The sequence below is a fragment of the Balearica regulorum genome, chromosome 2 (genome assembly GCF_011004875.1).
Source record: "Balearica regulorum gibbericeps isolate bBalReg1 chromosome 2, bBalReg1.pri, whole genome shotgun sequence".
Lineage (NCBI taxonomy): Eukaryota > Metazoa > Chordata > Aves > Gruiformes > Gruidae > Balearica > Balearica regulorum.
In genome coordinates this window covers 105,486,996-105,514,020 of record NC_046185.1, presented here as the reverse complement: position 1 = coordinate 105,514,020, position 27,025 = coordinate 105,486,996, and the positions used below count along the sequence as shown (strand labels likewise).

The window sequence follows — 27,025 nt, the reverse complement described above, 5'->3', positions numbered from 1 at the left end:
TTTCTAGACAAGAACATTCCTGTTTTCTTGAACAACAAGACAGCATCAGTAATAAAAGGATCAAGGCAATGAAAGGAAGAATTTTATATGATCATTAAAATTTTTAAAACTGAATATTGCAATGAAAACAATAACATTAGAAAATTAATATTATCTTTCCTTCCATTACTCATTGATCAAAAAAAAAGGAGTTTATAGCATAAACAATACTAAGTACAGATACATGATAGTCACTGTTCACTTATCCATTTCAGTCTACTAGCTTTTTATTTTAAAACGAGCTCAAATTTCCTGTAGTATATTTTTGCTTTTCCAGAGGTAAATTTTGTTGCTCCTGAAACTCTGATGCCCTCCTACTCATCTGAGAATATAGTCAAGTCAGAATTTTGAGCCATAACAGTAGATAAAGAAATTACTGCCAATAAAGAAAGAGGGGTGCATAGATGGTCTGCTACAACAAAAATGAGTCAACACAAAGAACCGTGCACTTACACTCTTTTCAGCAGTAATGTTTCCCCTCTCTTGCTTTAACACAAGAAAAGCTCAAATGACCACAATCTAAGTCAATATATCTTTTAACATAACTTTAGATGGATATTATAGAAATATTCTAATTGGACAGAGATTTTGACTGAAATAACTTCAAATTAAGTCATTTGGCTCCGATAAGCCTAGAGGACTTAAAGCACATCATTGATCTTGGTGTTCATGTACACTCAAACCTTTACCCGAAAGTAATAATGTAAAAGTATCTTGACATATGTAGCGACTGAGGGAATCTGCAGCTAGGAAGGAGAAGTATTTTTTCAAACTATAGAACAGATACACAGGAATACCAGTGAGTGCTTTTCCTATACATTTGCAAAAAGAAAAAGGAAAAAAAGAAAAAGTTTCTATCAGACAGAGAAGACACACAACTGCTTGCTTTGGAACACCATGGTAGCAGTCAGCTGAGCTTCAGGCTGTGGTTTCTGAGTCTGCTTGCGTCACTTGGAAAAAATCTGCCAATGTTCTGCATCTCACTGGGATCAGTTTCCTACCATGAGCCTTTACTTTGCATTGCTTCAGGGCTATTTCTGCCACTTTCTGGCTTCCAAGGCCAAACAAACATGATCAGCTAATGCCATTCAGAATTCTCAGTGTGTCCCTGCACTGTGCTCCTCAACGCATCTGCTTTCAGCAATGTGTGGTGCAGACAGCAGAACTGCACTCTGTGGTACAAGCGGAGAGTTTATTTATTCAGTCTCTGTGCTGTATTTCACTTCTAGTGCCTGTGCGTCTTACTCCTGTGAACCAATCATTTACAAGCAAGTGGGAATCACTTGTACTGAACATATATGGTTGTCTTTACACTATGCCCAGGAGGAAAAATACTTCAGCACATTAATTCTACAGGAACAAAACCACACAGAAACTAGACAAAACACGTAACTGCATTTCTTAAAGCTAGTACCCAGACCCCTGAATAAAGATTGGCAGACGCAATATGTTCTTTCAGTACATGTTAATAATTGGTCAGTAATTTACCAAAGGAGGACATTAAACCATAGTGTCTTTGTTGTTAAACCACATGTAACTGTTATGAAGGCTCTTGTGGAGTGGGTCACTTTTTTAAAAAAATTACACTTCGTAGACACATACACACTCTTCCTTGTGACAGGGCTATTAACAGATGATTAACAGCCCAATTTTGTGTGGGCTTCTGCTGGCATTTTAGCAAATCCGCACAAACAGGTACAAGGTATACTTATTTGTCATTCACTCTAACCCTTTTATATTTGTGGACAGACTTCCTATAAAGAACATTTGCCAAATGGGGTTACTTAGTTGTTTAATAATTATTTTGACCTCAAAGTGAGATAGACCATAAAAAAATGGGGCTATTAGTAACCATAGCCAAGACAAAAGAATAGGAAATTGCTCTCCAGCTGCTGTAATAGACTAGTGCATGGATATTAACCCATTAGGAACATGTCTCTCTTCTTGCATTATCATCTACCACTGTGCATAATAATTGTTTAACACTTCACTACCTTCTGTATTTCAGGACATGGGAATATTGGTATTTCTGATGAACCAGGGAGTTCTATTAGCCATAGCCTATCATTAACCAGGGAGAGCAAAGGGCCACATCATGACCTTTGGCTCTTACCTGGGCATCTCTCCGAATAAACTAAAGTAATATGCATGTGTGGAGGCTTAATAACCACTTTCAGGAAGCTCTGGGCTGCTCATTTCAGTATTAATCATATCTGTTTGTATCCTGTAAGTTCCTTGATTGTTAATACAAGAAGATATGACGTTATCTGAAATGCACTCCACTCTACTTCCTCAAGAAAAAGACTTACAATATGCCCTAAAGTTTAACAACTTATCCTGGTGGAGATATGCAAACTGAAAAAAAGGTCTTCACACTACTGCCTCCAGTGACCACTAATTCAGGATGTCCAGCAAATTGCTAGTGATACTGCAGATAATATGATGTAGGACTTCCTAATGACTGCCTGTTGTGGTTTAACCCAGTCAGCAGCTAAAACAACCGCACAGCCTTTCGCCCACACTCCTCGCGCCCAGTGGGATGGGGGAGAGAATTGAAAATGGCAAAAAAAAAAAGAAAAAGTAAAACTCATGGGGTGAGATAAAGACAGTTTAATATGACAGAAAAGGAAGATAATAATAATAATAACAACAACAACAACAACAATAATGATAAAATAATATACAAAAGAAGTGATGAGCAGCACAATTTCTCATCACCCAAAGCTGATGTTCAGCTAGGTCCTGAGCTGCCCCACCTCCTGACCAGCCCTGCAGTTATATTTGGAGCATGATGTCATATGGTATGGAATATCCCTTTGGTCAGTTTGGGTCAGCTGCCCTGGCTGTGTCCCCTCCCAGCTTCTTGGGTGCCCCCCGCCTTCTCGTTGGCAGGCCAGTATAAGAAGCTGAAAAGTCCATGACTGCTTGGCAACAACTAAAAACATCAGTGTGTTATCAACATTATTCTCCTCCTAAATCAAAAACACAGCACTATACCAGCTGCTTGTGCAAAGCATTTGACACTGTCCCGCATGACATCCTTGTCTCTAAATTGGAGAGACTTGGATTCGATGGATGGACCACTCAGTGGATAAGGAATTGATTAGATGGTCACACGCAAAGAGTTGCGCTCAATGGCTCAATGTCCAAGTGGAGAACAGTGACGAGTGGCGTTCCTCAGGGGTTTAACATCTTTGTCAGTCACATGGACAGTGGGATCATGTGCACCCTCAACAAGCTTGCTGATGACACTAAGCTGTGTGGTGGGGTCGACACACTGGAGGCAAGGGATGCCATCCAGAGGGACCTTGACAGGCTGGAGAGGTGGGCCTGTGCAAACCACATGAAGTTCAACAAGGTCAAGTGCAAGGTCCTGCACATGGGTCAGCACAATATGAAGCACAACTATAGGCTGGGCGAGGAATGGATTCAGAGTAGCCCTGAGGAGAAGGACTTGGGAGTGTTGATTGATGAAAAGCTCAACACGAGCTGGCAGTGTGCGCTTGCAGCCCAGAAAGCCAACTGTGTATTGTGCTGCATCAAAAGAGGTGTGACCAGCTGGTCAAGGGAGGCGATTCTCCCCCTCTGCTCTTGTGAGACCCCACCTGGAGTACTGCATCCAGCTCTGGGGGGCCCAGTACAGGAGAGACATCAAGCTGTTGGAGCGAGTCCAGAGGAGGGCCACGGAGTTGATCAGAGGGCTGGAGCACCTCTCTTATGAGGACAGGCTGAGAGAGTTGGGATTGTTCAGCCTGGAGAAGAGAAGGCTCTGGGGAGACCTAATTGCAGCCTTCCAGTACCTGAAGGGGCCTACAGGAAAGCTGGTGAGGGACTGTTTATCAGGGAGTGTAGTGATAGGACAAGGGGTAATGGCCTTAAGCTGAAGGAGGGTCGATCTAGGTTAGATGTTAGGAAGAAATTCTTCACTGTGAGGGTGGTGAGGCACTGGAACAGGTTGCCCAGGGAGGTTGTGGAGGCCCCATCCCTGGAAGTGTTCAAGGCCAGGTTGGATGGGGCTTTGGGCAACGTGGTCTAGTGGAGGGTGTCCCTGCCCATGGCAGGGTGGTTGGAACTAGATGACCTTGGAGGCCCCGTCCAACCCAAACCGTTCTATGATTCTATGCTAGGAAGAAAATTATCCCTGCCAAAACCAGGACACTGCCCCAAGCCATCCAGTAGCCTTGAATACAGAATTAGCAGGATGAAATGAGTGCTGAAGCAATTGAGAAGTCTACACGTACTTCCTAGTTTAACGCAGACATATTGCACTGTAAAATTCATACAATGTAGAAGTGCAGCACAGAAGCCTTGTAGAAAATTACGGCAAACAAGTAATATTTACTGAATATCCTAAGTAACAAATAGTACTGGTAGATGTATTCACTATTCACATTATTTTAGAGCTTTATTTGGCCACATACAGAGTCAATGAAACACTCCTAGAAGCATTTCCTACGTATGTTATGTAGAAACCAACAGCACTGTATAATGGCCCTGAGATATACTACTACATGCGCATTAGCAGCCAAGTTCAAATCTGAGAGAATATTGGAGAAGTCTAGACATGAAAATACATTTAGCTTCCACAACCACATACATATAGGAAGCAGAGCAGGATCGAAAGACCATCGCCCAAATCGTAACTGCTTTAATGAACATACAATCTCTTAGAGAATAAGTCTTATAGATGGAAAGTTTTCTGCAGCCCGATCTGCTCACTATCATTTGCACTGGTTGTCTGCCTCATTGAAATTGAAAGCTCAGCTCACCTCTGGAAAAGCAAAAGCAGCAACAAAACTATGTCATCTGCATCTTTGTGAAACTAGAGCCCCAGAAGCCTCAACGTTTCACCCACAACCAAGTACAATGATGCAAAGCTGATTCAGTAATATCTGAATACTGGTCAGCCTTTGCCTAGCACGACTACAACAGAGGACAGGGCCTCCACTGATACATACACTCTCCCATACCACTTATCTTGGCTGACTGCATACAGAAGGCCAGAAATAAAAGCCTGAATCTGCTTCCCAAAGGCAGACTATACCTTTGGGCACAGCCCTAAGCAAAGGTTGGTTTTAACCTTCATTATGGGAGTGTGGAGTCACAGAAGGGACTATGTCCTAGAGACACACCTCAGGGACAAAACATATACATTGTTTCCTCATTGCTTCAAGGGGGTAATAATTTACTACTCAATCAATGTTGGCCATCACCTTGGGGCATGTCTGATGTAAAGCTTAGACTGTTTCTCCTCCATGTTTTCCGTCTGCCTCCATGGTCTGAGATGGTTGTGGTTGTCAACATGGCAGGTAGCCTGCACAGAGAAAGAAAAGAAAGTGTGTATGAGAGGGTCTTTCTTCCCAATTACTTTTCTAAGTACCTGGTCCAGATAAGTCACCAGAGAACTGAATCTCTGACTGAATTTATGTAGACATTCTGGCCTCCACAAGACCTGGTACTTTCCTTTTGGTGCTTAGCTCATCTTTTGTATATGAATTAGATTTACTGCTTCTAATTAATTTTTTAGCTAGTTGTAGGCAAAAGAATAGAAGGCAGTACTTACTGATGGTAAAGGGTGACCAAACAAGGTCTGGAGGGAAGAAAAGCATACTTATTCTGCTCATTTAAATTATTTCATACAAATAACTTAAAACCAAGACTTCATATGCTGGACTTTAATTATATATAAAAGTAGCTAAAACAGTTTGTAAATCCTAGGAAAAGATAATTATTTAAAAATAACAGAGAAAGGTTATAAAAGGTTGCAGATTCCACTGGAACGTATAAAATATTTTGAATCCTGAAAGTCCTTCTTTAACTAAGATTTTTTCCAACCTTAGCCAGACATAGCATCTAAATTTTGCTTTCCCTATATTTTTACTTTATTTACTTCCTTGGTTTTCACTTTCAAAGTAACCAACATTTAAAAATTCTCCTAGACAAAGACTGCGATGAAGAAAAAAATTGCTTCAACTTTACCACAAAGACAGTATATGTGCTTCACATTCTTTTTCTATTAAACCTGACATACTTTGCCTTCATTGTATTTTTTCATTTGCAATAGTCCACATGCATTGCTATCTTCAAGGTAAAAGGAGTGAAAGCAGAACTATGATTTCTATACTGTGCTCCTGGAGCAGATTGGATAAAGTTTTAGGGGCAATAAGCCTTGCAGGTAAACAAACATTTCTTATTTCCTTGAAGAAAAAGCTGACTTTAGGCTCCTTCTCTCACACTTCTGCTGACTGACAGGGTCAAACTAAGACAAAGAACTATTTTCTCTCGCTTGTTCCTATTAGAGCAAGTTTTGTTGGAAGTTAATATCTGCCACTACTTTTAGACATTCTCACTCTTCTGAACTGCTCTCTATACTAATTCTGATCTCAGCTCCTTTATGGACTTGCGGAATGTGTTCCTGGGGAAAATTCAGCCCAAATAAAATGGGATCCAAAATCCTCATTACTTCTAGGCTTCACCCCAGCACAGGTTATGTTTAAGGAACATATTAAAACACCAAATATTTTAATACTGATCTCATCCTTTCTAGGTGTAGGGCCCTTCAAGATGCAAGATGTTGTCTTGTTATTACAATTGTACATAACGTTTTAGGCCTGCCTTGTTCTTTTTACTGATCCTTTCAGTTCTTTCTCTTATCTTACACAGTCCTTTGATGCTTGAAAATAGCTGATGAGCTAAATAGTGAAGTGTGGGCATGAAGTCTAAAGTACAACTTGGGAGGATGTATTAAAGTTTTGACCTAACAATACATGGAAAAGTACATGGTCTGATATTATAATTTAATTTCCTTCTAAATCTGTAAAAGGAATAGCAGAAGGGAACTAACTGGTATGAATAAAAGCTGACATTGTTTTGTTTTATATATATGTGTGTGTATGTATATATTTGTGTCAATACAAAATATATTTTAGATTGATTGAAACTGCTGTCTTATCTATCACACAGACTTCATGGCAACTGGATAACTAGGACAATTATGGCATTGAAATAGTTAAGAAAGTGAACAGCAGCCAATAGGTGAGGACAGGCTTTATAATTAGATAATCTGAAACCTTTTGATTATTGTTTTGTTTTTCTGTGGACTGTTGATCTCCATTGACAAAAAGTGAGGAACGACACCTTTTGTTATTTATTTTCAAGAGTTTACCAACTCAGCTGAAGTGGGAGAACTTAAAAGCCTGGGCATTCCCAGAGTAGGACCATTCTTGATGAATGCACCTTCAGTCAAACCAGTTCTAAAACTTCTGAATTTCTAAAATGAAACACAGGGAGATGACCCTTTTCTGAATCCAAAATGTACATAATACATTGCCATTGTTATTCATGTGCAATATCTTTATTATGCTTGTATCAGTGACTAGAAAAAGTGCAATACACTCTGTGTTTTGGTTTCAGATTCCCTTCAGGTATAAATCTAGATACCAAAAGCACAGTTGGATGAGTGGGATGTTCTTCCATTTAATTCTCTTCCTATAAGCACCTAAGTCCTTTCCCCATACCAGACCTGGTGCATGACAGGAAGTAGTATGTTAAACTTTGTCTGATCTGATAGCATACAATGGACTGGTAACCTTAAAAACAAGATTCTTCCATTAGGCAAATCATCAGATCACTGTTCAAACTCCAAAAAGACAGCATTTCCTTTATTGATTGGCCATCCTGAGATGAGCAGACATCAAAATTCAGCCTATTATTGTACTGCTTTAATGTTTTTCTCTTATAGAGGTGTATAAGGAAAAAACATATTGTCAGGCAATAATCACTCTACTTTTAAGTTTATATACTTGAAGTATATACTTTTGAATAATAAGTAAAATTCAACATTGAGTGTTCTGAATTGACAGAATTTAGTGCTTTCAGAAAGTACATATAGATATCTTATACTATAAAAATGGTTTTGACTAGAAGATGTTTAGGACAGAGGGAGAAAAAACTGAATATTATAAATGCCAGTTTGCATTTTATGCTGAACATATGTATTAGGTTGTCTGCAACAATTAATATGCTGTATTATTGACAATCGTCACACTGCGGGAAAGCTTAATGCCTTAATGAAGGACTATGCTTGAGAAGCAATGGGATGGCAAATTAAAGCAGAAATAAAGGAAGCAACGTCTTGCAGGCAAGAGAGCTTTGCCAATCTGAGATACTGAGAATCTGGGCTCACACAGAAAGTGAAATCAGACTAGGATAAGGTGCATCTCTAAGTGTGTTAAAGGTAAGATGACTATGCTAAAAAAGTTTTTTGCTAAAATTTGCTAAAATTCTTTGCTAAATTTCTGTTTCTGACTTTCCAGCCATGTTGTCCCTGAAGTGATTAATGTATAAGCTTGGGAATTTGATCTGTGATCCTACTGATTGAAACAGCGGTGCTCTATAGAGTCCTATCTGGCTATCTGTCCTATCAGGACACAAGTATCACACCAGGACACAGTGGGACTTGGTCATGCTCGAACAGATCTGTCCAGCACATTTCAACATTTATATCCCTCTGTAACATCTATCATCTCCTCTTCTCCATTTGCTAGTGATTTTTCTAATGTGAGGCCAAATGTCCCAGTGTTCTTCTTGGCTCATCTGTCACCGCCTGTTTGGATCTCTCAAATGTACAGGACAATGTACTCTGTAAATTAAACTTTATTTTATGAGCTCACGAGGAAAGAAAGCTAACAAACATGGGCCAATCCCCTTTGTACAGATCAGTCTAACACATGAATTTACTAATTCATTACTTAATTCATGAGGTTTCTACCTCACAAGTTCTCTAATTCAGAACTTGCAGCTCATAACTTGCAATTCGTGCACCTATGAACAAAATAGTTACCTAGCTGATGGTGAGAGAGCTCATCCTTTCTCCTTCATCAAGGTGTGGTCATCCCCTGTATCCATCAAGAAGCATGAAAGCCTTGGAAGTCCAGCTGCTGTTGGATCCATCTCAAAAACATTTTGGGAAGATTGCTTTATTTTCATCTAGTTTTAGCAGATTCTGAAGAAACTGCCAGACAATTGCTAATACAAGGATTATGGCTGCAGGAGACTGCAAGCCGTAGATGATAGTGGCTGCATAATGACCTTTAGCCATTTCTGGCCTCCATATCCTGCCTACATTTTGCCCTCACTTTGAGCTAATGGTGCTGATCCCAGCATACATCAGGGCATAGCATAGGCTGGCTTAGACAAAATCTGAACAGGAGCTGAGTGAACAGTCACACTCATCTTAGAATTTTCTTATGATTATTCTGCTGGCAGTGCTAGGGCTACTCAAACAAAGGTCTTCTCTACTTCGAACATGCAAATGATTTGTGAACAACAACAAAATTAAAAATAATAATTCTGGAAATAATTTTTAGAAACAGAACTTCAGCAGATATTCTTCCTCTTTTCTGACAAACTGTATTTACTCTTTAGGATATTAAAGCATATTCTGTACTGACTGAATTTTGAGCTGAAATTGTTTGCAAGCAAACAATTTGTCATCTGAAATTTGTCTAACAATTTTGGCATTTATTTCAAGTTTTGTTAGAAACAGAGTTTAGCAATATGTAGCCTAATGAGTCATTTAATTCACACCTTTTTTCATTGGCAATTGGTGAATGTAATACACTGCTGTATATATCAGATGTAGATGATAACACAAGAATTTAACCAAACTACTTCAACAGTTATGTGTAACTTTCCTCCAGAAGAAGAGCTACATTCAAACTGTGCCTGTTCTTATTAACGACTGTGAGCCATTCTGCAAATGAATGTATTTTATAAATTCTCCAGCACACAAGTTAAAGAAATGAGAAATGTGCATTAGAACATGCTCTTTATTGATATAATCCTTGTCTCTGCAGAACAGTCACTGTACTTGCAGTCTACTTGTATAGCTAAATATGGGTTTATATTACAGTGAGCCAAATTAATAATTTTTCATCACTCAAAAGGAGACATCCCACTTCCTCTTTCCTCCATCATCCTTTTCTAATCCAACACTGTTTTCACCTTCTGTTAGCTTTGGCACTTGTCTGCCTGCACTGTGAACTTAAGCTAAACACACACATATTTTTGCTTGGTTAGTGAATTGAGTCAGCTTATCATGTGATCAAAGGAGTATCACAAAAAAGCTGGGCAGAGGAAACTACACAACTGAGAGCAGGGAGACAGAGGTCTCAGCTGCAATGTGACACCAATTTCACACACACACACTCACTCACTCTCACACACTCCCCCCCCCCCCCCCCCCCCAAAAAAAAAGCTTATTGTAACGGAACTTATTATTGTAGGAAAAGCTTATTACTGGAATAAAACACTGTGTTATTGATTCTACTATCACACATCATGGCTATATAATTTTTGCATAGCAAAATCCTGTGTGGACACGGAATAGCATAAACTTTGCTTAGTTTTCTTTTACAACAAATGTCCATAGCATGCAAGTCAACCATTGGCAGTTTATTTTGTAATGTACTTCAGGTAATCCAGGTCTGTATTGGTAATTTTTTCCTAAAAAATGGGAAAAAAACTTGCAATTTTTTGTGCTCATTATAAAGAGCGTAGGTGGGGAAAAAGAGAGGAAAAGAGGTTTTGTTGTTAATGGGGGATTACTGTCAAAATAAATATTCAATACAGAGAAACACAGTTACACACAACCATCAAAGCACCCATTGTCTCCACTGACTTTTTAAATAAATGCACATAAAATACGACAGAAAGATATTCATTAAGTGTATCTCCTCAAGCATTGATAATAAAAATTTCAGAAAGAAGCAAATGGGCTAAAAGCCTGTTAGGTTCCATCAGGTGACTCCTTAAAGCTTAAGTATCTGTAAGGGCTTTGAGGTCAAGGTCAACCCTTGATATCTCTTAAGTGCTATATATAGTATGAGTATAGCACAACTACCATACTGTTTTCAGGGCAAAGAGCAGAGAACAGACCTGTGCTCAACACTGAGGAGATAGCAGGTTGCACCCTTAATAAAATTAAGGTGGTTTCTGCCCTTTTCAGGGTTGTGAAAGCTGACTCAATGTTGTTTGTTGGGAAAAAGAATAATTATTAATTTATCAGCAGTGAAATGAAGCAGCATGTTTCTTTTCAGACATGTTCCAGGAAACATTTTAATTCAAGTCAAAATTACAAGCAGACTTGGATTAGTTAGGAAAATTTTACCCTTTTATCCCATATCCCTCTGCTATATATGCTCAACAAAACAAGATGATAGAATATATCAACATTGCAGTATAGAATACCTCTATGCAGCACAGGGCACACTTATCAAGATACTTATGCTAATTCAAAACTATCATTGAGGCCACCTCAGTGTAGACCTCTGTTGCTGTCTAATTACTGAGAAGAAGGATATGCTATTGAGAGTGGAGTCTGAGCTGATGTAATTATATTGCTTTGGGAATCAAGTCTAGTATCTCTGTATGGCACTGAGCTGCCCTCTGTAGATCTACCAGCTTACTCAGAACTAGCTCCAACTTTGCTATGTAAAGCTGCACTCTGTGATGAAGACACATACAAAGTTTCAGGCTTTGGACAGAAGGATATGCTGTACAGTCAAAGTAAGATTCCATTGTATTGCACCATTATCTGGGTGAGTCTACCTGAAGTAATAAGCCATTTATTAAGCATGCCATGGAAAGCATCATGTTGCAAGTTCATCTCTGCTTGCTGTTTTAAGCAGTATAGCTCAAACACTTAAAATAGTCTTGAAGGAGTCAGGGCCTTATCATATGTGAGAGAGGTCAGGTTGCATTTATGTGTTGGGAATATCCAATTATTCAGTCAGCATCAACTTACTCATAATTGAGATAAAGCAGGTAAGTGGATGGGCACAGCATTTCAAAGGAATTCTCACAGTCCACTAACAGCACACTACTTGATTTTGCTGAACTACACGAACCATCAGTCGAATGGAAATACAGACTATAATCAAGAAACTGATAAACAGAGAAGCAAAAGGAGAAACTCAAGTCAGAACACTGATTTTAAAGCAGCCTCCCTACCACTAAAACTGACAGAACTGTTGAGTAAAATCTGAAAAAGGGGCACAATGCTCACTGAAAGACACTTGTAACCTTTGATAAAATATCTAGCAAAGGATATTTCACTGACTGCGACTAGAGAGAGATCTTGGTAATCCCTGTTGCACAAAGAGCCTTCTGCTGCATGATGCAAAAGCATCATGTGCAGCATGCAAAGCTCACAGAAAGTTGAAAACTGAGATACTGTTATACTTTTTACTGCATATTAAACATATTGTGTATTAGCAGGTATTCACACTAAGGATATTTAAAGATGTATGCACAGAACAGTCAGCTAACCCCAACACCTATTTTGTTTCTTTTCAGAAGGCATTATCCTGCAAATACCTACAGTGTGGACTTTCAGCTTTATGGAAATCCAGTTTGGCCATCAATATCATCATGTTAGATGTGTAAAGTGACCTGTAGAGTTTTAACCACCAGATAACAGAATATTTCCATGTGGAATCACAAGGTTGACAAAGGATTACATGACTACTGTTTGGCATTGCTGCAGACTTGGTAATGAAGAATTGAACAAACAACAGAAACACCAGCAGACTACATATGTGGAAAATCACACAAGACCTAGATTTTGGGTCTACCGAGCACACTTATGAAATGCTACAAACAAGGAAAAAAAACCTGGCAGAAATAACAGATTGGATTCAAAATCAGTTAAGACATACTTAAACCCACATAATATCATGTCTAAAGGAAAAAGCATCAACAAAGGAAGAAGTTTCCCCAGCCACTACTACACAAGCAAAGGCATAACTTGAGTAGGTAGCACATCAGGTTTAAGAAACCTAACAGCAACATTTACCAAGTTAATTTTTATGCAGTAAAACTGTATATTATATTAATTACATTGTATTGTATTTTAAATAACATATCTCTCGGAAGGATGCTTTTCTCTCATAATTAAAATGAACTACAAGCAAAAACATGGATCACCCTTACATATTAGCTGTCCAGCTATTTGGATTTTGCTAGAAAGTACATGAGTTACCTTCTAGTGGAGAACTAATGGTTTAGAAAGTCTTTAAGATAATCTTTCATTTTCCTAGACAATTTTCATAGTACTACTCATCAACACCTGAATGAAAAAGAATTTAAAGTTCTGTTTCATGAGCTACGTTCTAGCACTACACATATGACTACTTCCAATAAATAATTTTTTAAAAAATTGAACAAATTCTTTCTTGCAAGGTTATTGGTATGACTTGTGAACATTCTTTTATCAATGTTAAGTTCTGAACACAAACATTTCCCCATTCATCATATATACACATCACATCATCAACTTGTAGCCAAATTAACATATTAATTTACAATTCAATTAAAAATCAAAATGAAAAAAAATCTAGGTGTCCGAGTGATATATTTCTGTCTCTTCCTATGCCTATATTTTATCTAACATAAACTACAAAGTCCCTGGGATAAAGAGTGTTTGTGATTGCCAGATCAGATGAGGATACTTAGAGCTCAGGTTTTTACGAAATGAGAAGCTTAACAATACTCTTACGTAGATCTTACATGGAATTTTTGAATGTGCTGTGGAAAGAAGTCTTAATTATCATTTGAAAATCAAGATAAAGTGGTTTGCCTAAATTTACTGACTACCTCAAAAACTGAGCTGAGACCAGACCAGCTTTGCCCCCTGTCCCAGTCATTGCTTATGAAACTACAGGCCCTAAGGAGGGATGGCTATAATAGGGGTCTGTTTGTGGTCTGGCAGTTATGTGCTGTCAATGCAGACGCACATCCCTGTCATTTAACTTAATGTAGGACACATGGCAGGTTACAGGATGTGACAGGATACTGTGTGACCAGATGCAAGGACTGAAACCACATCCCTCTGCCATTACTATGCACCTTGGTAAAGGTAGCTAGGGTGTTTTGGTAAAGTTATATAATCTGAAAAGCTGTGTCTGAAAAGGAAATTAGTTTTACCTTTTCTAAAAGGACGACAGCTTTAAAGATGCCAGACTTTAAGTATCAAAGCAGAGTTACTCTATTACTGTACACACAACTGGGAAAAGCTAAGCTATCTGTTAAGTGACCTAGTGACTGCAGAACTGTGGGACCTCTAACAATTCCAAAAGATAAAAAGCATTAAAAAAAGTGCCACCATTGTTCTCAGTTTGCATGAAGTAAACACACAAAAAAAATCTGTAAACACAGAGAAAGGATTTCCCGCAAGTTAGGTGGGGTATTCAAAGCTTGTAACTGAATCAAATTGAGCCAAAACTGCAAGAATTCTAGGGACATTTAAACTCTCATACAAGGGGATGTGTCTGTATGTGCACATGTGAGTTAAATCGTAAGTATTTCCTACCTCTTAATTATTGCAGAGGATATAACAGTGTTTCCACAAGAGCAGTTTCCTGTTACTGATATTTATGTATTTTCTTTTTGTAAGTATTAAACTCTGCAGCAGGGAGTTTTACTATCTGGATCTGAATCACTGAATGTGTTACCAATTGTCTTACTAGACATCAGCAAATTATATTCCTGATTCTAGAATGTAAGAACATATCCATTTTAATATTTTAATCAAGACTGCACTCTAACAATTCACACAGCTTGCACTGAAACCCTCAGAAAAGATTGTACATCAGCAGAAGCTAGTCTGTGCAAATTTAGCAATGATGAGATGTAGTTCATGAGAAAGTTTTAAATGCATTATGTTTTAAGCTAGTCAAACAAACATGTTAAAATGGAACTAATTTGTATATTTTAGGACACCTTGTAGTATATGGGAATGAGAACTTCCTGCAATACATGATTTTGTGAGAAGACAACATAGTAGGGAAGAACCTTATTTAGAAAAGATGGCTTATACCAAACTTACCAGTTCCCCCCCACCCCAAACCTCATGCCTTCCAGTTGCAGCTGAGTGACAAATTTCCAATGCTGTAATTCATCAAGTCCCAATGTAGGTGAAATGTTTCCATTAGAATCCCAAGTTTCTACTAGGAGAGATGTCTGGGCTGCTGGATCTCTTCTGCTTAGAGAGTACCAAATCAAGAACTTCTGGTTCAAAAGTAGACATTTTATGCAGAGAAATGCTCAAGAGGCTTTGCCTTTTGTTAAAGGATGGAAAAATAAAGGTCAAAACCTCAAAAGTTCTCAGGAAAAAAATTTGATAACACGTTTGATCAGTCTTGTTAAGCTTGTATAGTTTTTGGAATTATCTTGCTTATAATTAAACAAAATTCAAAATCTTACATTTCACATTCACATAGAGATGTAGACAGACTAAATCTTTAACCTCTAATATACTTCTAATCTGTGTGGTACCATTGTGAATATGTCAGACATACAATTAAAGAAAAGCACTACTTTGTTGATCAAGCAGTAGTCGTTGGCTGCTTTTTGATTTCACAAACTAACTGAATTACTAAACTATTTCAACAATTCTTCTTTCAAATAAAATAAACTTTTTTTCTATTGGTGAAAAAAAAGCAGGAATTTTCCTTACTCCTGAAAGGATACAAGTTAGTGACTTGTCCTCATACATGCCAAATCTATTATTTTCAGGAATCAGCATTTCCCCAAAAGATTTCTCATTTGTTTCTTTGCTGACTAAAGACCACGCCCTCACGGTTATATTAGCTGATTAGTGAAAGACCTTGTTTTACTGAGGCAAAAGTTCCTTCATCCCCCCTGTCATTTCACTGAGGCTGCAACTGTTGCCAGCCAAGCTGTTTTCACTTGTATAATACCTGCTGAATCTACATTCAAGCTGAATGGTACAGTCCCCAAAGCAAATGTTGATCTATGAACTATCCCAAGAGAATTCTCTGTGGTCAAGAAAAAATTGGGATTAGATAGGCTCCAGTTCCATTTGCAAAGGCTATAGGAACAAGACAGCTGCTCTGGCATAGAAATTGTCAGTTTCCTGTCCCAACCATAAGCACCTCCAGACTTCCTATCAATGAAGGAGAAACAATACCATCTTAACTACTTTTCACACTGGCCCAAATGTGCCTGACTCTATTTTTAGATAACTATGTAGCAATTTGTTGACAGTGGACTGTAAATGACACAATTTACACATACATGATCAATACTAATTGCTTCAAATCTACTGAAAAATGCTATAGCAGGGAGCAAGAGACAATATTGGGAAGATAGACTCAGCATGGTATCCTTGACTGCCTTCCAATCACTCATAGACCATAATTACTTGTTGGTTATACCCCATAGCACTCTGTTATGTGTATGTCTTTTCCTCATGTGGAAAAATATTAGAGGAAAACTCTGAAAAACTTTGCAAAGATTTTTGCTGCTAGAGTCTGTTCATTAAGTTTACACACCTTGGGGCTAGTTGGATACACAGATTGACATAAATAACCCATCTTTTTATAACATAAAACTACTCAGAGCTGCCATAGATTGATTTTTTTAAGGGCAAAGAACCAGAATTAAATCTTCAAATTACTATGTAAGGAAATATTTTTACAGCATAGTTGCATTTATAGCATTCCTGCACTAAGGCAGGATTTTTAATTCTGATTCACACTAAGTAATGTTTATCTCACAGTCAATCTTTGGAATATAAGGAACAAAGTTAGTTGTGCACACTCCCACTGCCCAGTGGGCCTGACCAACCATACTTATGTTGCAACTTCATTCAACCTTGAAGCCCTTCTGTCATTAGCAAAGTTTCTCTTCTATTGGTCTTATTACCATCTTGGTTTCATAACCCTATTTCTTTTTCAAAGTGAAGGCAGGCAGTATGGAGCAAATTGTGATGAACACAGGTAGTTGATGCCAACATACACAAAGCGGAGATTAACTTGTGAATCGGGATCACCTGCAAAGGAAGGCAGTGGCTTTGGGCTCAAATACTACTCACTAGTGGGCCAAAAAGACAGACACGAAATGGCTGCAGAACTGCAGATCTCAAAACCACTTTCTTAGAACTTCCTGATTAGTCTGTCCTGTAGCTGCAGGTACTCCCTCCCATACAAGAGAACAACCTCAAGACAGAAAAGCATGACAGTGGTTATTTTACCATCCTGGTGATTACTAATTCATTTGGCATAGAAGTAGCTTAAACGTTAGGGCTGTCATAATAGAGACATGAATCTATCCAAGAATCATACAACAACCCAAGCTGTATCTTTTATCTATATTGATTGTTACAAATGGTTTTACATAGCTGGCAGTCTCTAAATCAAAGGCGGCTATTGATTGTACAAATGTTTGCGTTCTTTTACTCTATACCCTAAGATTCCTAAACACAGAAAAATGTTTCTCCATGGCATGTCAGTGTTTGGTCTGTGTATGCAAAGTTCACCTACACTAATGAGATATATAAAAAAGACCCAGATATAATACAGTGGCACATCTAAAAGACTGAAAGACAGAGATTCCAGAGGTTAAAAAAAATAATTTCCTTTTGATTGATGCTTGATGTGTTCTGCAGAAGCTCAGGAAAGCAAGAGAGAATCTTGCACAAGGGACTAGGGAAAAGCGAGCTTGGTAAGTCAGAAAGGAGGACTCAGTGGAATGATACAAATCCAAAAAATGAGGGATGTATTTTACTCATACATTAATACTAATTTCAACTTTTTATCAGTACACATTTTTTCATAGAGGACATGTCTTAAGAATGTTACATGTCTTCTTGGCTCACTGTACTGGTATCACAGTTTAATCAGATTTGATAAGTGTTATCACATATAGTGTTATTTTTGCTGTACATTCATGCATAGATTGTAATACAGTTCTTATAACAAGTTTCCATGTTATTTCAGAATCTTTGACTACGTTATGATGATGATGATATAAAAGGAGGATCCATGACCCAAAACAATGAGAAAAAAAGTCAACTCTTTCATTCAACTCATAGCAGTACCAAAAAATTAATAGTATTCTTACAAAAATCTTGCCTAGGCTTTCACAATACTATGTACATTCAAAAGATTACCTTGCTATATATTTCAAGAAAGTTGTTTGCAGCATCATTCTCTATCCTTTCCCCTTCCTTACCCTGTCTTTTTCATGGTATTAGAGCTATAAGGCAAAAAGCAGAAAAAGTCAGCTTCCTCATGTGCATTGCTACTCCCTAGGTGTCATATGAAGCATCACAATAAAAGCTGGTTGCTTTGCCAACCAGGAGAAATTAATGTGTGGCTGGCTGTTCCTGTGAATATTGTAAAGCCACATAATGACAGTGTATTAGTGAAAAGCTGAGAGTTATGTGTGCTCTTTCATTCTCTCCAAGATACCATTTACTGAGTCTTTCTCTGTACATCTTTCTTTAAAGCAGTCATATCTCCCTTTTCAGGGAATTAAGAGTCAACTAGGCACAAGTGAAGAGATGAAGCACCATGATCGGGGACAGAGTGGGACACTGTTTCTGTTTGTATGTACTTACAGAAATAGGGAAGTGGTGACAGGTGAATAACAGGGTGTAGGCAAGGTGGTAAGAAAGGCACTTAATCCATGAAACAAAGACTGGAAAAATGAGTTAATGTCATTAAATTATTGAAACTTCCCTACCCATCTACACTGAAGTTATATTCCATTGTATCAATTTCTATTTAGTGGATTTGGCCCCACGCACGGGTTTTGTCCTCTACTTGTTGTTCAGGTTCATTCTTCAGTGTTTTTCATGTTTTTCAGGGTCTTCTAGTTCTCCATGTCTCTGTCAGGGTTTATCAGACCCAATGTATCTGACATTCTTGTATTTGTGTTACTGAGACTGCCATAGCCTAGTTCGCAAGATACCATGAGACTTCATAGAAATAGCAGACCATGGTAATCCTAATCCAAAATCTACTTATGAGGTATTTAGTAAAACCTGAATTCATTGCATGTATTCCTTCATCTGCATAATGGTGGTTGTTTATATAACTGCAGATCAGTTAAAATAATGCAGATCATTCAGTGAAAAAAAAAGTCTCCACTCCAAGCTTCTCAGTATGTGACCCCAGCCAACATCATATATGGCAGATGAAGCACGAAGTGCTCTGGTTTGTGAACTCCTAATGAATTAGGCATGATCCTGTAAAAGTCTTCAGATTAATGTTTAAATAGCTCAACAATCATCTCTCTACCATGACTCCAGGACAGAAGAGGCAACATGGAAGAACTAGAAGCAGCAAAACATGGTAGAAAAACAACGGCAGATTTTGGCAGTCTTGCAACACGGCATGTTTCACAATGTAGAATCATCCATACTGGTTTTGATGCAAGTAAACTTGTAATATTATTTAAGTAAAATTCTAATCATAAAAGCACAATTTAATGCCAGATGATTTACAATAAAGCATTCTAATCTGAATGTAAGACATTGTAAGATGAACCAACTCAAGGTAACCCACAAGAGATTTCAAATGTAGAAAAACCCTAATGACCTCAGAACTAAGCATGCTCTGAGATACACTTATCCTTAACCTTTATTAGCCCTGTAATAGTTTTATTAGTTTTGCACTATCACGTAATTCTGAGCAAACCAAGAGACGCAAAAGGAAAATATTCAGAAGGGATTTCATGTTCAAATATGGAAAACAGGTGACACTTGTAACATACATAATTAAGTGTCAGTTATGTGTTAAGTACCTCTATATGAACATATTTGGGTTTTACTGCTTTATATACTGTATTATGAATGGTGTTAATTTATCAGCCAATAAGCAGCTACTGCCATCTATTGGAGATATTATTACAATACAGAAATTACATTATACTGACAGAAAGGGATCCAGAGTACAATATTCTTCCTGGAAATAAATGCTCAGTATCTTATCACATATAAAAACTGTTACAAGAATATTATCAGGGGCTATTAGCTTAGATATAGATAGATTACAGGTAAGTAAGTATAAACAAAACAAATTTTGCTCAACTCCATTTCAGAACTGTTGTTAAAGCTTGCTTCTAAGATACCAAGTAATTGTAATAAGTTTCATGCCCATACTCTGCACCATGCAGCTGTGCTGACTGCTACTGTGCTGCCTACGATTTCTACTCTTCCACTTGACCTGTAACAGCTCTTTACAGCAGCATCTGTTGCAGATGTCTTTTACTACAGAATCACAGAATGGTAGGGGTTGGAAGGGACCTCTGGAGGTCATCTAGTCCAACCCCTCTGCTACAGCAGGATCACCTAGAACAGGTTGCACAGGATCACACCCAGGCAGGGTTTGAGTATCTCCAGAGAAGGAGACTCCACAACCTCTCTGGGCAGCCTGTGCCAGTGCTCAGTCACCTCAAAGTGTAGAAGTTTTTTCTCATATTCAGACAGAACTTCCTGTGTTCCAGTTAGTGCTCATTGCCCCTTGCTCATTGTCCTGTCACAGGGCACCACTGAAAAGAGTCTGTCCCCATCCTCTTGACACCTGCCCTTCAGATATGTGTAAGTATTGATCAGATCCCCTCTCAGTCTCGACTTCTCCAGGCTAAACAGACCCAGCTCTCTCACCCTTTCCTCATACAAGAGATGCTCCAGTCCCCTAATCATCCTTATAGTTCTCCCCTGGACTCTCTCCAGTAGTTCCGTGTCTTTCCTGAACTGGGGAGCCCAGCACTGGACACAGAACTCCAGATGTGGCCTCCCCAGGGCGGACTAGAGGGGGAGAATAACCTCCCTCGACCTGCCGGCCACACTTTTCTTAATGTACCCCAGGATACCACTGGCCTTCTTGGCCACAAGGTCACATTGCTGGCTCATGGTTAACTTGTCCACCAAGATTCCCAGGTCCTTCTCCCCAGAACTGCTTCCCAGCAGGTCAACCCCTTACATGTACTGGTGCATGGGGTTATTCCTCCCTAGGTGCAGGACCCTACACTTGCCCTTGTTGAAGTTCATTAGGTTCCTCTTTACCCAGTTCCCCAGCCTGTCCAGGGCTCGCTGAATGGCAGCACAGCCTTCTGGTGTGTTGGCCACTCCTCCCAGTTTTGTATCATCAGCAAACTTGTTGAGGGTACACTTTGTTTCCTTGTCCAGGTCATTGATGAATATGTTTGAGTAAGACTGGACCAAGCACTGACCCTTCAGACACACCGCTAGTTACAGGCCTCCAACTAGATTGCGCTGCTTATCACAACCCTCTGAGCTCTGCCATTCAGCCAGTTCTCAATTCACCTCACAGTTCTGTGTCATATACTATTCCTATCAAAACTTGTTCCCAGGGTCAACAATAATGAAATTTACAGCAGCCGACCTCAGAAACTGCTCTTCCTGCAAATGCGGACTATACCATCATCAGAGGCTGGGGATAAGGACTAGTGACCTCAAGCTGCTGAGGTACCAGATCATAGCCAGTGACCACTCACCAGCTAAACCATTGTAACTGAACATGTGTGCACTCTTAGCCTCCCCTAAAATACATTGTGAAAGAAAACATTATGTCAAATCCTACTCTAAAACTTGTTCAAAGCCAGGAAAATAAAATTAATCTCTCTTAAGTTTAGAGAGAATGTGAATACTGTATTAGCCTACAAGATCTCCTTGTAAACCATGAAGAGGAAGAAATTTTAAAAGTTATTCCTACAACTCATCTTAGATATCTATCTTACAAGATGAATTATCATGTGGAGAAGTCTGTCTTCACAGTCTACGATGACAGTTTAGACTTGAAAATCCAATTTTGAGATGCCTCAGTATAAGATAATGTAAAGTGATGTGCACTGCTCCCAAAAAGTGAGTGTCTGCTCCTTTCTGCCTACAGCCCCCTCATTTTCCTGTCTCCAGCATGTCTCATGTCTTCTGTCTGTGGCAGATTTTTGACCTTTCCATGAGTGTCTTTAACTGAGTAAAGTAACAGAAATCTGGCTTAGCAAGAAAGAGGCCAGTTTTCTGCCTTGCTAGTAAGTTAAAACAGTTCACAGGAGTTTGACAAGCACCAGACCTGCACAGTCAGTAGCATGTGACCTAGGACAAGGCAGAACAGAATAAAGCAGGGCAAGAGAAAAAAACTTGTAAGACATGCTACCTTCAGGAGCAAGAAAGCATCTGATCAGCTCCGCCCACTGTAAAACTTGAGATTCACAATCTGTTTTCACATAAACCCTTTGAAAAAGTCAGTCTAGAAGAGAAATGTTACTTTTTACTGAGAGTTCAATTGTCATTATTTTAAACAAGAAATGTAAGCAATTAGTGTGAGAAAAGACTAAAGGCTGTATGTTACACTTAATAGACATCTGTATACAAAAAATAACACACCTAGAAAGTATTGGACTGAGAAAACTGCAAGTAAGTTTGGTGGTTCTCTTTCCGAAAGTAACACTGAGTTGCTCACTTGTCAAGAGTACATTTGGACCTTGGGTGATCACTGAGGGGAAGCTCCACAGAGGTAATTTTTGACACCTACTCTAGGGCTGGAATAAAAGTTTGGTACTGAAGTTCAAAATAGTGACCCAACAAGCCCAACATCCAATGGTCAAAAAAAAAAAATAATCAATGAGATATCTTAAATATTGTGGTGGGTTGACCCTGACTGAGGGCCAGGTGCCCACCAGAGCCACTCTATCACTCCCCTCATTCACTAGACAGGGGAGAAAAGTACAACGAAAAAAAAACTTACGGGTCGAGATAAGGACAGGGAGAGATCATTCTCTAATTATCATCACGAGCAAAACAGACTGAACTTAGAGAGGGAATTCATCTTATTTATTACTAAGCAAAACAGAGTAGAGGAATGAGAAATAAACCCAAATCTTAAAACACCTCCCCCCACCCCTCCCATCTTCCCAGGCTCAACTTCACTCCCAGCTTCAACCTCCGCCCCCCTCAGCGGCACAGGCGGGGCGGGGAATGGGGGTTACGGTCAGTTCATCACATGGTGTTTCTGCCGCTTCTTCATCCTCAGGGGGAGGACTCCTCTCATCGTTCCCCTGCTCCAGCGTGGAGTCCCTTCTCACGGGAGACAGTCCTTCACGACCTTCTCCAACGTGAGTCTCCTCCACGGGGTGCAGACCTTCAGGAGCAAACTGCTCCAGCGTGGGTCCCCGAAGGGGTCACAAGTCCTGCCAGCAAACCTGCTCCAGCGTGGGCTCCTCTCTCCACGGATCCACGGGTCCAGCCAGGAGCTTGCTCCAGCACGGGCTTCCCACGGGGTCACAGCCTCCTTCAGGTGCCTCCACCTGCTCCAGTGTGGGGTCCTCCACGGGCTGCAGGTGGAATCTCTACACCCCCTCATCCTCCCTCCATGGGCTGCAGGGGGACAGCCTGCTTCACCATGGTCTTCACCACAGGCTGCAGGGGGATCTCTGCTCTGGTGCCTGGAGCATCTCTTCCCCCTCCTTCTGCACTGACCTTGGTGTCTGCAGATGTTCTTACATCTTCTCACTCCTCTCTCTGGCTGCAAAAGCACTCTCTAACTGTTTTTTCTCTTTCTTAAATATGTTATCACAGAGGTGCTGATTGGCTTGGCCTTGGCCAGCGGCGGGTCCATCTTGGAGCCGGCTGGCATTGGCTCTGTCAGACACAGGGGAAGCTTCTAGCAGCTTCTCACAGAAGCCACCCCTGTAGCCCCCTCCCCGCTACCAAAACCTTGCCACGCAAACCCAACACAGGTATGTTAGTACCTATCTAAATATGTTAGTACCTATCTCCTGCACTATAAAATTCCAATGTAATGTTGGCTAAACACTGGTTTCTACAGGCCAAACTCCTGTTATTTAAATTCCATTTGTTTTCAAATTTTAAGTCTGTACTGTACACATATGTAACACTTCTGAGTTGAGTACTATTTTACTTCAAAAGTTTAATCCAAATATATATAATTAAAGGTTCTGTAGGGAAATTAGAAAACACTACAGACACACTGTTCTTAACATTATGCTCTGTAAGCCAATGAGACTATCATCAGAAATTGGAAAAATACACTCAGAATGTAAATTTATACACTGAAATGCTGCAGTATCTCAAGTGTGCAGTATCCCAAGGAAATCACGTACTTAATTTACTAGCTGCATGAGACTCATAAATTGGTCTCTTTTTGGTGATGAGTGGAAAGTTTTCAGTTGCCAGCAGTACACAAAAGAATCCGATTTTTTAAAATTTTTTTTTCAGAACATACTTTCCATTTTCTGATCAGGTTTAATCACGACCTTGGTTTTGTTTGAGAAAAAAAACCCTAAGTGTCCTGCCATGACACTGACTGGATACCAACTGAAAGAAAAGAGCATCATTTGCTGAGTAACCACCACTCCTTGCTGTAACATTTAAGGATATTTGGAGATTTCCTCACAAAGGTCCAATTCTGCCTGATCTTTATTCATTATTCTAATAAACACCAGAAACACCATAAGGTAAAATACAATGGTATGAAAGTATTTCATGTAATAATTTGCAAACCAAAAGACACTGAACACAGCATGCCTCTTAGTTGTTCAGATTACAGATTTAATGCTAGTTTGTTTATACTTGTTATGAGTGTCAATTCAAGTGACACTACAGTAAAAAGCAGATCAGTTACTACTTTTCCCCCTTTTGTTTAGTAAATATGAAAAAGGTGGAGTGTAGTTTCTTATGTTTTCAAACAAGGTTGAAATCAGCACATTCTTTCACAAGTAAACATTTCAGGGCAGAACTATTATGTGATAAATATTAACAGGTAACTTCAAGGAAAATTTAATTGCGATACAAAAGCAATACTTTAATAGCTCAGAGAGTTGAGTTATGCAATATTACATGAACAAGTTTTAAAACATATTCTATTATTTCTTGTATTTATACACGGCAATATGCCACACCTATGCTTAACTACTTCGCTTATCAGTACTTTCTATGAAGAATAAATAGTACATTAAAAATCAAACTGAGGTATGTGAAAGTCGGTTTCTATACTGACTTTCCCAGACTGTATCAAAATATCAAAATACTACAACTCAACTTTGATTTTGCAAGTTTACTAGAGAAGATGCTCTAAAAAGAAGTTGATTTTTTAAAATTTATTTTAATTAAGTCAGTGAACATCATCTTCAACTCTCAGCAAAAACATCAGAGTAAAGGCTTTTTTATTTACATGTGACACAAAGGACTAGCATTTCTAAATTTCTCTCACCAGTGATCTTTTCTGTGTATTTTGTGAGCAGAATAACCACATACTATAACTTAGCATGTATTTTACCCACATGCTTCACTGAAAACATACTAATAGATATAGAGAATTTCGTCTCCTTACAAAGCAATCTTATATGCACTAAAATCATTCCATACAATTGAATCTGCACACTGCAGAGCAAGATTCTCTTAGGCAGAGTGTTATCATGGGGGCAACTGTTCCCATCATATCTAAATAATTAAAAAACCTAAAGATTATCTTTCCTTCAGGTTGATAAATTCTCAAAGTATCATTGAACTAGAGATTAATAATGTATTGCAGCCAAAAGCAATAGTACTACACTTGATTCACACATGACATATTAGTTTTAAAAAAAAAAAGTCTTAAATAAAATATATTTCTCTCTTAGTGCTACGTTTTAGACTCACAGGGCTTAAGCATTCTTCAATTTCGTAAGAACATACATGTAAAGAAGCGTATCAGAGTCAATTAAAATAGCCTTTTAAAAACCATGTTTTTAATTACTAATTGAAAAAGAGACATACTCAAATCACACACACACAAAAAATTAATTATGTCATACCCTACTGTCTGCTGAGGATGCATTCCTGAAAAGTACAAAGGTTAGCAGTTTGTAATTTTTCCCTCTAGAATGAATGTAAGGGGGACACGTGTGTATTTCTTAATTTTCTATACAATATAAATACCTTGGGACAGTACATATGACATGGAGGATGGACCACCATGAGCATCAGCTGGAGAAGATCCTGAATTTGAGCAGCTGGCTTTTTGGAACAGGTTGGTATTCCAAAAGAATTCATCTGCTTCATCTACAAAACCAAACACTTTTAAAACATTTAGTTCTTGATGATGAATTAAAGTCAATTAAATCAATAAAAGGTCAAGGATAGAACAACACAGTAATGATGACAGTCACTGGAGCATGGTATTAAATGACTGATGATGGAACTCCAAAATGATAACTAGAAAAGTATAGACAGCAAAATGGTATATTTGTATTTCATTATACTGTGTCAATAATTTAAATAATTTTATCTAGATAGCTGTTGAATGCAAGAACAGTTCTAATTGCTTTCTTTTCTGTAAAATTACAATAAAAAGGTTATTTTCATTGGTTCTAAGAGAAAAACTGATATTAATGACAAATCTGTTTGCTGCAGAACAAAATTGGATTAATTCAAATGACATACAGTAAACTTTATCTAGTGATTCTAATTAACAGGAAAGTGACATTTTAACAGGGATCAGAACAAATTCAGTGGTATCTTGGAGTCACACATTGAATTTGGAAAAATAAAAAGACTGAAAAATGAAAAAATACTTTATTTCAACAGCAAGTTTAGGATCAATTTTCAATTCAGTTTCAAATACATTTTCTGATGATGTAATAGCAATAATTTAATTTTCTCATTAGTCTGTAAGGAAGTGCAACATTCTTAATATTAAAAGGCACACTTTTCAGTCTCTGACCCAACATGTCATTCAACACAGCTGATCAGGTTAATTTTGCTGGCTGCTGTGCATCAGCAAACCACTTGTCACACTCCAAATGAAAACTCCTCAGGAAAGCTTGTATCTCAGAATAGTATTTGAAGAAACAAGTCAAAACAGGCCACAGGAAGCTCATTTTTGTATGGCAAATAGTTGGTTACTTCCCTTTTATTACATTACGCTTTAAAGAAGTTGAGGAATCAATCATACCGCACTCACTATCACTCCAAAGAGGTTCATTATTATTACATGTAGTCAGGAAACAGTAGCAGATTACACAGATCTGTCACATATAGATGTTTCCATTGGTTTGTTTCTATACAGGCATAGTAACAGAATATAAAATCCAGTGTAGAGCACACTTCATGATGAAACATGCCCAGTGAGTCATAGGGACAAATGGAGCTGTTCAC

General features: G+C 38.6%; 2 long non-coding RNA genes across 2 annotated transcripts in view; one reads left to right on the top strand and one right to left on the bottom strand.

Annotated features, from left to right (window-relative positions):
• Window positions 1-13,956, top strand: part of LOC142600488 (uncharacterized) — a 71,230-nt gene extending 57,274 nt beyond the window's left edge. The window contains exons 3-4 of the long non-coding RNA XR_012833993.1: window positions 7,003-7,074; window positions 12,397-13,956. This is a non-coding gene — a long non-coding RNA (uncharacterized LOC142600488). The remainder of the gene's footprint in view (window positions 1-7,002; window positions 7,075-12,396) is intronic.
• Window positions 6,243-27,025, bottom strand: part of LOC142600489 (uncharacterized) — a 33,009-nt gene continuing 12,226 nt past the window's right edge. Inside the window, exons 3-4 of the long non-coding RNA XR_012833994.1 lie at window positions 8,882-8,991; window positions 6,243-7,309 (exon numbers count right to left, since the gene is read on the bottom strand). This is a non-coding gene — a long non-coding RNA (uncharacterized LOC142600489). The remainder of the gene's footprint in view (window positions 7,310-8,881; window positions 8,992-27,025) is intronic.